Genomic DNA, 10,383 nt, shown 5'->3' on the forward strand with positions numbered 1-10,383 from the left:
GAATTTGTGAAAAATCCTTAGTGTGGATAGCTAAGGTAGTGGACGGAGACTTTGTTTGAGAAAGTCGAACCACTCTAAATCGCTGTGCAAATATTTTCAATTTTCTACAAAATCTTCCACCAAATATTTTAATTGGCCGATTCCATCAATCGATTAACTTAATAATTGGTATCAGAGTCTCACTCATTTGAAGGTTTAATCGCCTTTTGAGACGATTCGGGAAGAGATACATCGATAATCAAGTCATCAATGGCCTCTACTTTAAACCACAACTTTGGTCTTGATTCATTTCCCGTCAATAAGCCTTCTTTCTTCAATGGTGCTAATTATGCTTATTGGAATAATAGAATGATGTATTTCATTCAATCAACTAACATGTGAGCATGGAATATCATAGAAGACGGATATATCAAACCTTTAACTCATCCAAGATTGTGGAGTGAAGGAGAGACAAGAATGTTCCAGCTCAACTCCAAAGCTATCCATATTATCTTTTGTGCTCTTAGACCGGATGAATACGGGAGAGTATCATCTTGTACAACCACCAAGGAAATATGGGATAAACTACAAGTCACTCATGAAGGCACGAGAAAGGTAAAAGAATCCAAAATTAGTCTTCTAACTAATAGCTATGAAAATTTCATGATGAAACCGGATGAAGATATCAAAGCTATAACGGATAGATTTTCCACGATTTTCAGTGGTCTTAAATCATTTGGAGAGATCATTCCAAATGAGAAACTTGTGAGAAAGTTAGTTTACTCTCTTCCAAAATCTTGGCAATAAAAAAAGACGGTGATCATCGAGGCTAAGAATTTAAAATTCTTAACTCTCGATGAGCTAATTGGTTCTCTCCTCACTCATGAAATGATGATTCAAGATGAGGTAGACCTCGAAAATATGGATGAGATAAAGAAAAAGATGAAGAAGAAGAAGAACGTGGGAGTTGCTCTCAAATCCACAAAAGATGAGAGTGATTCGGATGAAAATGACGATGACGAGGATATATTATTATTTGCCAAACGATTCAGAAAATTGATGAAGCCCAACCGAGGAAGAAAATTTAAACGCAATAAAGGCTTCAAAAATAAACCGAATAAGAAAGACCCTATCATTTGCTATGAGTGCAAAATGCCGAGGCATGTTAAATATGATTGCCCACAATTGATGAAAAAGGGCCAATCAAAGAAAAAGCACAAGGCTCATGTGGCTACATGGAGCGATAAAGAAGGTTCCGATGAAGAGGAACAAGAAGTTGCAAACTTGTGCTTGATGGACATCGGGGAAAACTCTCAGGTAACCTCTAACTCATTTGATTTAGATGATTTATCTTATGATGAGTTATTAGAGAATTACAATGGGTTGTCTTCGAATTATAAGACTTTATTTTCAAAATATAAAAATGATATTTCAAAATTGAAAATTGAAAATAGTCTTATGTCCAAAACCAACAATGATCTTGAAAGTAAGATCAAAGAATTGCAAATCAAATTAAATGAATTTGAAAAGAAAAATATTGATTTGCATAACTTACTTTCAAGAGTACATGATGATCATCAAAAGAAAATTGATGATCTTAAAACTTCCTTTAATAAAGTTGGAACAAAACGTTTTGAAAATGGAGAAAATTCAAAATCCAACTTTGTTAGAAAAAGTTTTAAAAACTACAATCATAGAGGTCCCCGAAGAACCTCTAATGAAAAAATCATTAGAAGTATATGGGTTCCTAAAGAACTTATTACTACTAAAGATAAGGATATCCTACACAAATGGATACCTAAGGGGACTAGAATTTTGGAAACTAATGAATATGGATCCAAAAGAAATTGGGTACCAAAAATCAAAAATTAATTTATGTTTGTAGGAAAAGGAGCATTGCTACAAGGCACGAGAAACAAATTCAAATTCATGGTACCTTGATAGTGGATGCTCAAGACACATGACCGGAGACAAAAACCGGTTCATAGAGCTTAACGTCAAAAAATGGAGGAGAAGTGATTTTTGGTGATAATTCAAAAGGTCACATTGAAGGAATAGTCACTATAGGTAATACCTCTTCCATAAAAATTCAAAATGTTTTATATGTGAATGGGTTAAAGAATAATCTATTAAGTATTAGTCAATTTTTTGATAAGGGATTCAATGTCATGTTTGAAACTAATGGTTGTAAAGTCATTGACATTGCATCTAATCGGATTATGATTGTTTGTCATAGAATTGGAAACATATACATGGTACATTTAGATTCTATAGATATGACTAATTTATGTCTAGTTACTAAGGATGACCATTGAAGAAAGGGAAGTCTCTTACCCAAGGGAATACAATTATGTCAAAGATGGTGAAATAATAGGTGATTCATCCAAAGGGGTAACAACTTGATCTTCTCTTAGAAGTATATGTAATTATGTTGCATTTATTTCATGCATAGAGCCTAAGAATATTAAAGAAGCATTAAATGATGAACATTGGATTATGGCTATGCAAGAAGAGTTAAATAAATTTGAGAGAAGTAGAGTATGGACATTAGTTGAAAGACCTAGTAATAAATCTACTGTAGGTACTATATGTGTATATAGGAATAAGCTTGATGAAAGTGGTAATATAGTGAGAAACAAGGCTAGACTTGTTACTCAAGGGTATACTCAAGAAGAAGGCATAGACTATGATGAAACATACGCTCCCGTAGCTAGGATGGAAGCAATTAGAATGTTTTTAGCATTTGCATGTTTCAATGAATTTAAATTATATCAAATGGATGTTAAAAGTGCATTTCTAAATGGTTTTATAAAAGAAGAAGTGTATGTGGAACAACCTCTTGGTTTTGAAGATTCAAAATTTCCAGATCATGCTTTTAAATTGACAAAAGCGCTTTATGGTTTAAAATAAGCTCCTAGAGCTTGGTATTAAAGATTGTCAAAATTTTTAATTAAAAAGGGTTTTTCAAAAGGAAAGGTTGACACTACATTGTTTTTAAAGCATAAAGGTAAAGATTTATTAGTAGTTCAAATTTATGTTGATGATATAATATTTGGTTCTACTAATGATGCTCTTTGTCAAGAATTTTCTAAGCTAATGCATAGTGAATTCGAGATGAGCATGATGGGGGAGCTCTCATTTTTCTTGGGACTCCAAATCAAGCAAAGAAAAGATGGCATCTTCATCAATCAAGCTAAGTATGTCAAGGATATGCTCAAGAAATTTGGACTAGAAAATTGGAAACCTCATGTCACTCCAATGAGCTCATCAACAAAACTTGACAAAGATGAAGAAGGTAAATGTGTGGATGTTAAATTGTATAGGTCAATGATTGGCTCTTTGCTTTATCTAACCGCAAGTAGACCAGACATTATGTTAAGTGTTTGCTTATGTGCTAGATTTCAATCATGCCCTAAGGAATCACATTTACTAGTTGTTAAGAGGATCTTTAGATACCTTAAGAACACTCCTAGTTTAGGACTTTGGTATCCTAGAGACACCAGCTTTAGCTTGCATGCCTTCTCTGATGCGGATTATGGAGGATACAAAATAGATAGGAAAAGCACCTCCGGTACTTGCCAATTCCTAGGAAATATGCTGATTTCTTGGTTTTCAAAGATACAAAATTGTGTTGCATTATCTACCACTGAAGCGGAATACATTTCAGCCGGTAGTTGTTGTGCACAATTTTATGGATGAAACAACAACTTTTTTATTATGGAATTGAAGTAGGTATCACACCTATCAAGTGTGACAATACTAGTGCTATTTGTCTCACTAAAAATCCCATCCAACACTCTAGAACTAAGCACATTGAAATTAGACATCATTTCATTAGAGATCATGTCGCTAAAGAAGATATAGTTCTAGAATATGTTGATACTTTGCACCAATTAGCGGATATTTTTACAAAACCTTTAGATAAAGAAAGATTTTAGACACTTAGAAGAGAATTAGGTTTAACGAAACTTCCTTGACTTGGTGTTTAAAATAATTTTAGCTAATTTAATTAGTTTTGGAAAATGCTTATAAAAATAGAACTTTTGATTGCATTGTTTGCTATTAGTTAGGGGGAGTTTATGATTCTTAGTGAGAATTAATGATATGTTCAAATGTAGTTTAAGAATTTGATTTGATTTATTGAACATAATTAATTTTCAATATATGAGTTACCAATACCACTAGAGCTAATTAATTTAGCTTTTATAAGTGTTTAAAATGGATTTTTGACAATTTTGTGCATAATGCATCGATACACTACCTAGTGCATCGATGCATCCCTTTAATGTGCATCGATTCACCATGAAGGTGCACCAATGCACGCCTTGAATGTGCATCGATGGACTCTGCTGTGTATCGATACACTCATCGGGATTTTGGGTTTAAATCCCTAAAATTCTCTTATTTTCTCAAACCCCTCTTCAAACTCTCTAGCCATCATTTGTCCCTCTCTCACCCCAATATCAAATTTGTCTCAAATACAACTGTTTCAAGTCAGAAATTACTTGCATTTCCACTCCATATCCTGCTACAATCATTAAATCATGCAAAATATCATCACATTCCTCTCAATCCTAAATTTTCAAGGTAATATTTCAAAAACCTCTATTTTATTGATTTTTGAACTTAGGACTAGTTTTGATTAGTTCTAGGATGAACATTACATCGGGCATAAACTTAATATTGATTCTAAACTAGATTTTACAACCAATTTCATCAAAAACACATAATTTTTCAAACCTTCTTTGAATTTTAAAATTAAAAAAATTAAATATTTTGAAATTTATTGTTTTAATTAATGCTTTTGATTTAATTTTGTTGTTTTCATGAAAACTATACATATTATGATCTTTAAACATTATTTTTCAAATAGTTTTCAAAACTTTTCTCATTAGGATTCAGTTTAGAGAACCTTGACTATTGCGGACTCAATTGAGTTTTGGGATTGATTATATTGTATACATGTTCTTAAATTTGCAGGTTACCTATTCCATTCCGATCTTAAACCATGTCTAATCCCAAACGAACTAGGACATCGTCTAGTCACTCAAACCAAAACGACATTCTATTCCTCAACCTAATCCAAATCCAAATCTAAATGGCCCAAATATGACCATTCTAAACTCATGTTTCAACGTAACTTGTTTACGGCTGTCTTCTCAGTAACTTGTTTATCAAACTCGGTCTTAGGGTCAATCTTGATATTCCTATCCCTCTTCAAAACCAAATCAATTTCACTTCCTTAAAGAAAGCGGGATGGAAACAGGATAAGAAAACTGGCCAATGGGTTTATCGTCCCATTGAGCAAACTCCGGGAGCTAGTTCTTCACGAGCTCCACCTCCTCCGGCACCGGCAGTTAATGACGATCCAGAGCTTCTATAGCTTATACAAGATATTGATGAGGTTCTACCCGACGATGATTATCCAGCACCAGAACCGGCACAACAAGAGGAACATATGCCTCCATATTTTCGAACATTTATGGAGTCATTTGATCTAAGGTTTGATTCCATGGAGTCTCAGCTGACTGAGTTTCAATAGGAGAAGCGTGAACGTATGGATTCTCTCACACTCGAAGTGCGAGCACATTATCCTCCTCCTCCCAATCCTCCTATGGACGACTAGACCTACCATGCTGTAGTTTGCTTGAATTGAAACCCGAACTCAAAACTTTGAATTGTGAAACATTTTGATGGATCGTTTTTATTTTGGATGTTTGAATTTGTTGGATGATTGAATGTTTGAACTTAATATATATATTTGGTTTGGTTTAAATTTTCAATTTGAGCTTAACAATTGGTTAGTTTTGCATCATTTATATATAAGTAGCATTATGACCAATTTTTCCATTTCACATTGTTTATGAATATTAAATTATGAAACTAATGGCTAACCTTTTTCTTGATATTTGATCTTAGCAGCTTGAACTTTAAAATTCTAAGTATCAAATGGTTATGTTTTACAGTCTTTTTGATTTAACAAAAAAGGGGAGAAGATATATTATAGTAAGGGGGAGTAATTTCAAAATTGATTTCAAAATTGATTTTCTTAGAAAATCTTAAAATTACTCAAATGTTTTGTTATATCAAAAAGGGGGAGATTGTTTAAAACATTTTGATGTTTCGATATAATAAATTAAGATAAATGAATTTTAAGATTTTACAAATGATTTTCTAAGTATATTCGATACAATTATTCGAATATCAAAATATTACTCCAAAGTATTTCAAAATTCAAATCCAATCCTTACTAAAGTGTAAAATTGCGTTTTATACTTTAAATATTTTTGAAACAATTTTTCACAAAGTATTTCGAACCAAAAACGAGCCAAAAATCAATTTTATGAAGGGATGAACAGATGCACTCATGTAATGCATCGATGCACACCCATTTCGAATACAATTTATGTACCGATGCACAACCATGCATCGATGCACTCTGGATTTTATTAAAACATCGAATTGATTTTATGCACCGATGCACAAGTCATGCATCGATGCACCCCGTCTATTTTTGAAACATCGAAACAAATTTGTGCACCGATGCACACTATAGTGTACTGATGCACACTATAGTGTACCGATGAACTAAGTCCTCCAACGGTCGAAATATTTGAATTTTACACATAGTGTACCGATGCACAAAGCCTATGCATCGATGCACCATACGCTCCCAACTATTTTATTAATTATTTTCACAAACTAAAGACTCTATTGACTCCACTAATGATCCCCAACATTTAGAAGTGATCCAAGGTGTATTTAAACAAGCTTAGAAGCCATTGATCAAGAACAATTATCAAGAATCAAGAGAGAATCAAAGAGAAAGCATCAAACCTCAAGTTTGAGCATTTTCAAGCCTATTTCATTCAATATTTATTTTTTGCTTTCAAGAACACTTATTGTGCGCAATTTTATTATTCTTGAGTGTTCTTTCTTTGTTCTAGAATTGTGCAAACATCTTTCCTTGTGAGGATTTTCTTGTAAGTTTGCAAAATTTGTATTGTTCTCTTTGGGAGAGAGTGTTCTCAAGAATTTGGGGTATAATTTGTTGAGTTAATTGATCGATGGAATCGGCCAAGAGGGGGGTGAATTGGTAATTAAAAATTTCGGTGGAAGCTTTTGCAGAAAATTGAAAAGATTTGCACAGCGATTTAGAGTGGTTCGACTTTCTCAACCAAAGTCTATGTCCACTACCTTAGCTATCCACACTAAGGATTTGCCAACAAATTCACTAATTTGTTCTTTCTTTTGAGGCCAAATAGATAACCTTACAACACCCTCAAGACTATACCCCAATTATTGAGAACACTCTTTCTCAAAGAGAAGATTACAAATTTGCAAACTTACAAGGAAATCCTCACAAGGTAAATTGTTTGCACAATTCTAGAACAAAGAAAAGAACACTGAAGAATGAATACAATTGAGTACAAGTAGTGTTCTTGAAAGAAAAATAAATAGGCTTAAAATGCTCAAACTTGAGGTATGGTGCTTTCTCTTTGATTCTCTCTTGATTCTAGTTGCTTGTTGTTTCTTGTTGTTGATCAATGGCATCTAAGCTTGTTTAAATACACCTTCAAATGATTCTGAATGTTGGGGATGATTAGTGGAGTCAATAGAGTCGTTTAAGTGTGAAAACAATTAATTAAAGCAGTTGGGAGCGTCAGTGCATCGATGCATACCCTAGGTGCATCAGTGTAAAATTCAAATATTTTGACCGTTGGACTCTCAGTGCATCGATGCACTAAGAGTGCAACGATGCATCAAGTGCATTCGATGTTTCAAAATAGCCAGAGTGCATCGATGCATGGCTGGTGCATCTATGCATCAAATGCATTCGATGTTTTCATAAAATCCTCAGTGCATCGGTGCATGGTATGTGCATCGATGCATGAAATGCATTCGATGTTCAATTTAATTCATGGTGCATCTAAGCATGGATTGTTGCATCGGTGCATCACTCTGAAAAATTGATTTTAGGCTTGATTTTGGTTCAAAATACTTTGTGAAAATTGTTTCAAAAATATATTAAGTATAAAACACAATTTTACACATTTAGTAAGGTTTGAAATTGATCTTAAAATACTTGGAGTAATAATTTGATATTCGATTAATTGAATCGAATATACTTAGAAAATCATTTGTAAAATCTTAAAATTTATTTAAACTAATTTGTTATATCGAAACACAAAAATGTTTTCAACAATCTCCCCCTTTTTGATATAACAAAACATTTGTGTTATTTTAAGATTTTCTAAAAAATTGAAATCAATTTTGAAAAATTACTCCCCCTTACTATAACACTTCTCCCTTTTAAAATATTTTAACACTTAACATATCTCCACCTTTTTGTTAAATCAAAAAGACTTAAAAATCGATTTAAACAAGGTTTTAAGAAACATAGCCAATTGATTAAATATATATATATAGCTTAAGCTGCTAAGATCACAATCAAAAGTGAGATTAACCATTAGTTCCATAAACAATATTCATAAGTAAATGTGAAATGGCATAATTGGTCATATATATCTAATGATGCAAAAAATAAAAAAATTCAACCAAACCAAATATATATAAATTAAGTTCAAAATCCAATCATCCAAACCATAACAAATTCAAACATTAAACAATCCAAAACAAACAACTCCATGAAAAAGGTCTAATCCATAGGAGGGTCGGGAGAAGGACGATAATGAGCTCGAACTTCAAGAGTTAGCGCGTTCATACGTTCACGCATCTCCCGCTGAAACTCAGTAATCTGAGACTCCATGGAGGCAAACCTCAGATCAAACAACTCCAAGAAGGATCGAAAATATGGTGGCATTTGATCTTCTTGTCGTGTCGGTTCCGGTGCAGGCTCATCGTCTGGAACGTGATCGTCGATATCTTGCATAAGTTGATGAAACTCAGGATCATCGTCAGCAGCCGGTGCCGTAGGAGGAGGAGGAGCACGAGAAGAGCTAGGAGCAGCTTGTGAAGAGCTAGCTCCCGGGGTTTACTTACCGGGTCGAAATACCCAAAGATCAGTTTCCTCGTCTTGCTTCCAATCCGCTTTCTTCAAGGAAGTAAGATTGATTTGATTTTGGAGTGGGATAGGATTGTCGAGAGAGACGGCTAGACCAAGTTTGATAAAGAGGTTACTAAGAAGACATCCATAATTCAATGTTTCAACATGTTTTGAAGGAGCAATGTTTATGATGTTCACTAGTTGACTGAATATAATGTGGGCATATTTATTTTGATTTTATTTTTAATACAATACATCCACCATAAATCCCTAGCATGAAGTGTGGAGTACCTACCTCCGGATGGTCTAAACCACCAATAGATCATCAAATGGAGAAAACGATCGTGATGAGATCGTAGAGTACTAACACTGGAGTTTGGAACATAGGGATATTCCACATTTTCACTCTCATTATATATACCACTATCATCTAACCCAAATCGAAAAGCTATAGTCTCAGGGTCAATATTAATATATTGGCCTAAAAGATAGGATCTAATAGCTATAGTTCCACATTGAGTTTCATTTTGAATACACACCGCATTGGAATAGAAAATACAGACCAATTGTTGATAGACGATAGGTTTAAGCTGAAACAATTTATCAAACTTCCAAGCTTTAAGAATCAGAAGGTATTCGAAGTCAATATCAACCATGGCTTGAAGCGAAGGAATACGCACTTCACGGATTCTATAAGTTTGGAAAGAATTTCTATACCTAGAGTACAATTCGTCTCTACGACGCTCAGGCATGTTAAAGCAAGATCCTAATAGGCTATTAAGAGGTTGAGAAACGAGATTAGGAGGTTGGTTTGAATGAGAACGACTCGACGAAGTTCTAGGGCGTTTGGGATTAGACATGGTTTAGGAATCGGAATAAGAAATATAACCTGCAAATTGAAACACATGTATGCAATTTAATCAATCCCAAAACTCAATTGAGTCTGCAATAATTCAAGGTTCTCTAAACCAAATTCTAATGGGCATAGTTTTTGAAAAACTATTTAGAAAACAACGTTTGAAAATTATAATATGTATAGTTTTTCATGAAGACAACATAATTAAATCAAAAACATCAAATTTAAAAATTAAATTCAGATTTTCAATTTTTTTAATTTCGAAAATTCAAAAATTTATTGAATATTTGTGAGTTTTTGATGAAATTTGTTGTAAAATATAGTTTATAATCATCAAACAATCAATGTCCGATATAATGTTCATCCTATAACTAACCTAAACTAGTCCTAAGATCAAAAATCAATGAAATAGAGGTTTTTGAAATATTACCTTGAAAATTTTGGATTGATGAGAACGAAATGGTGTTTTGCACGAATTGATGATAAAAGCAGGATAAGGAATTGAAAATCTTGAAGATTCTGATCAAAAACCAAGGATTTA

This window comes from Hibiscus syriacus, unplaced genomic scaffold, assembly GCF_006381635.1.
Source record: "Hibiscus syriacus cultivar Baekdansim isolate YM2019G1 unplaced genomic scaffold, ASM638163v2 tig00109957_pilon, whole genome shotgun sequence".
NCBI classification, from domain to species: domain Eukaryota; kingdom Viridiplantae; phylum Streptophyta; class Magnoliopsida; order Malvales; family Malvaceae; genus Hibiscus; species Hibiscus syriacus.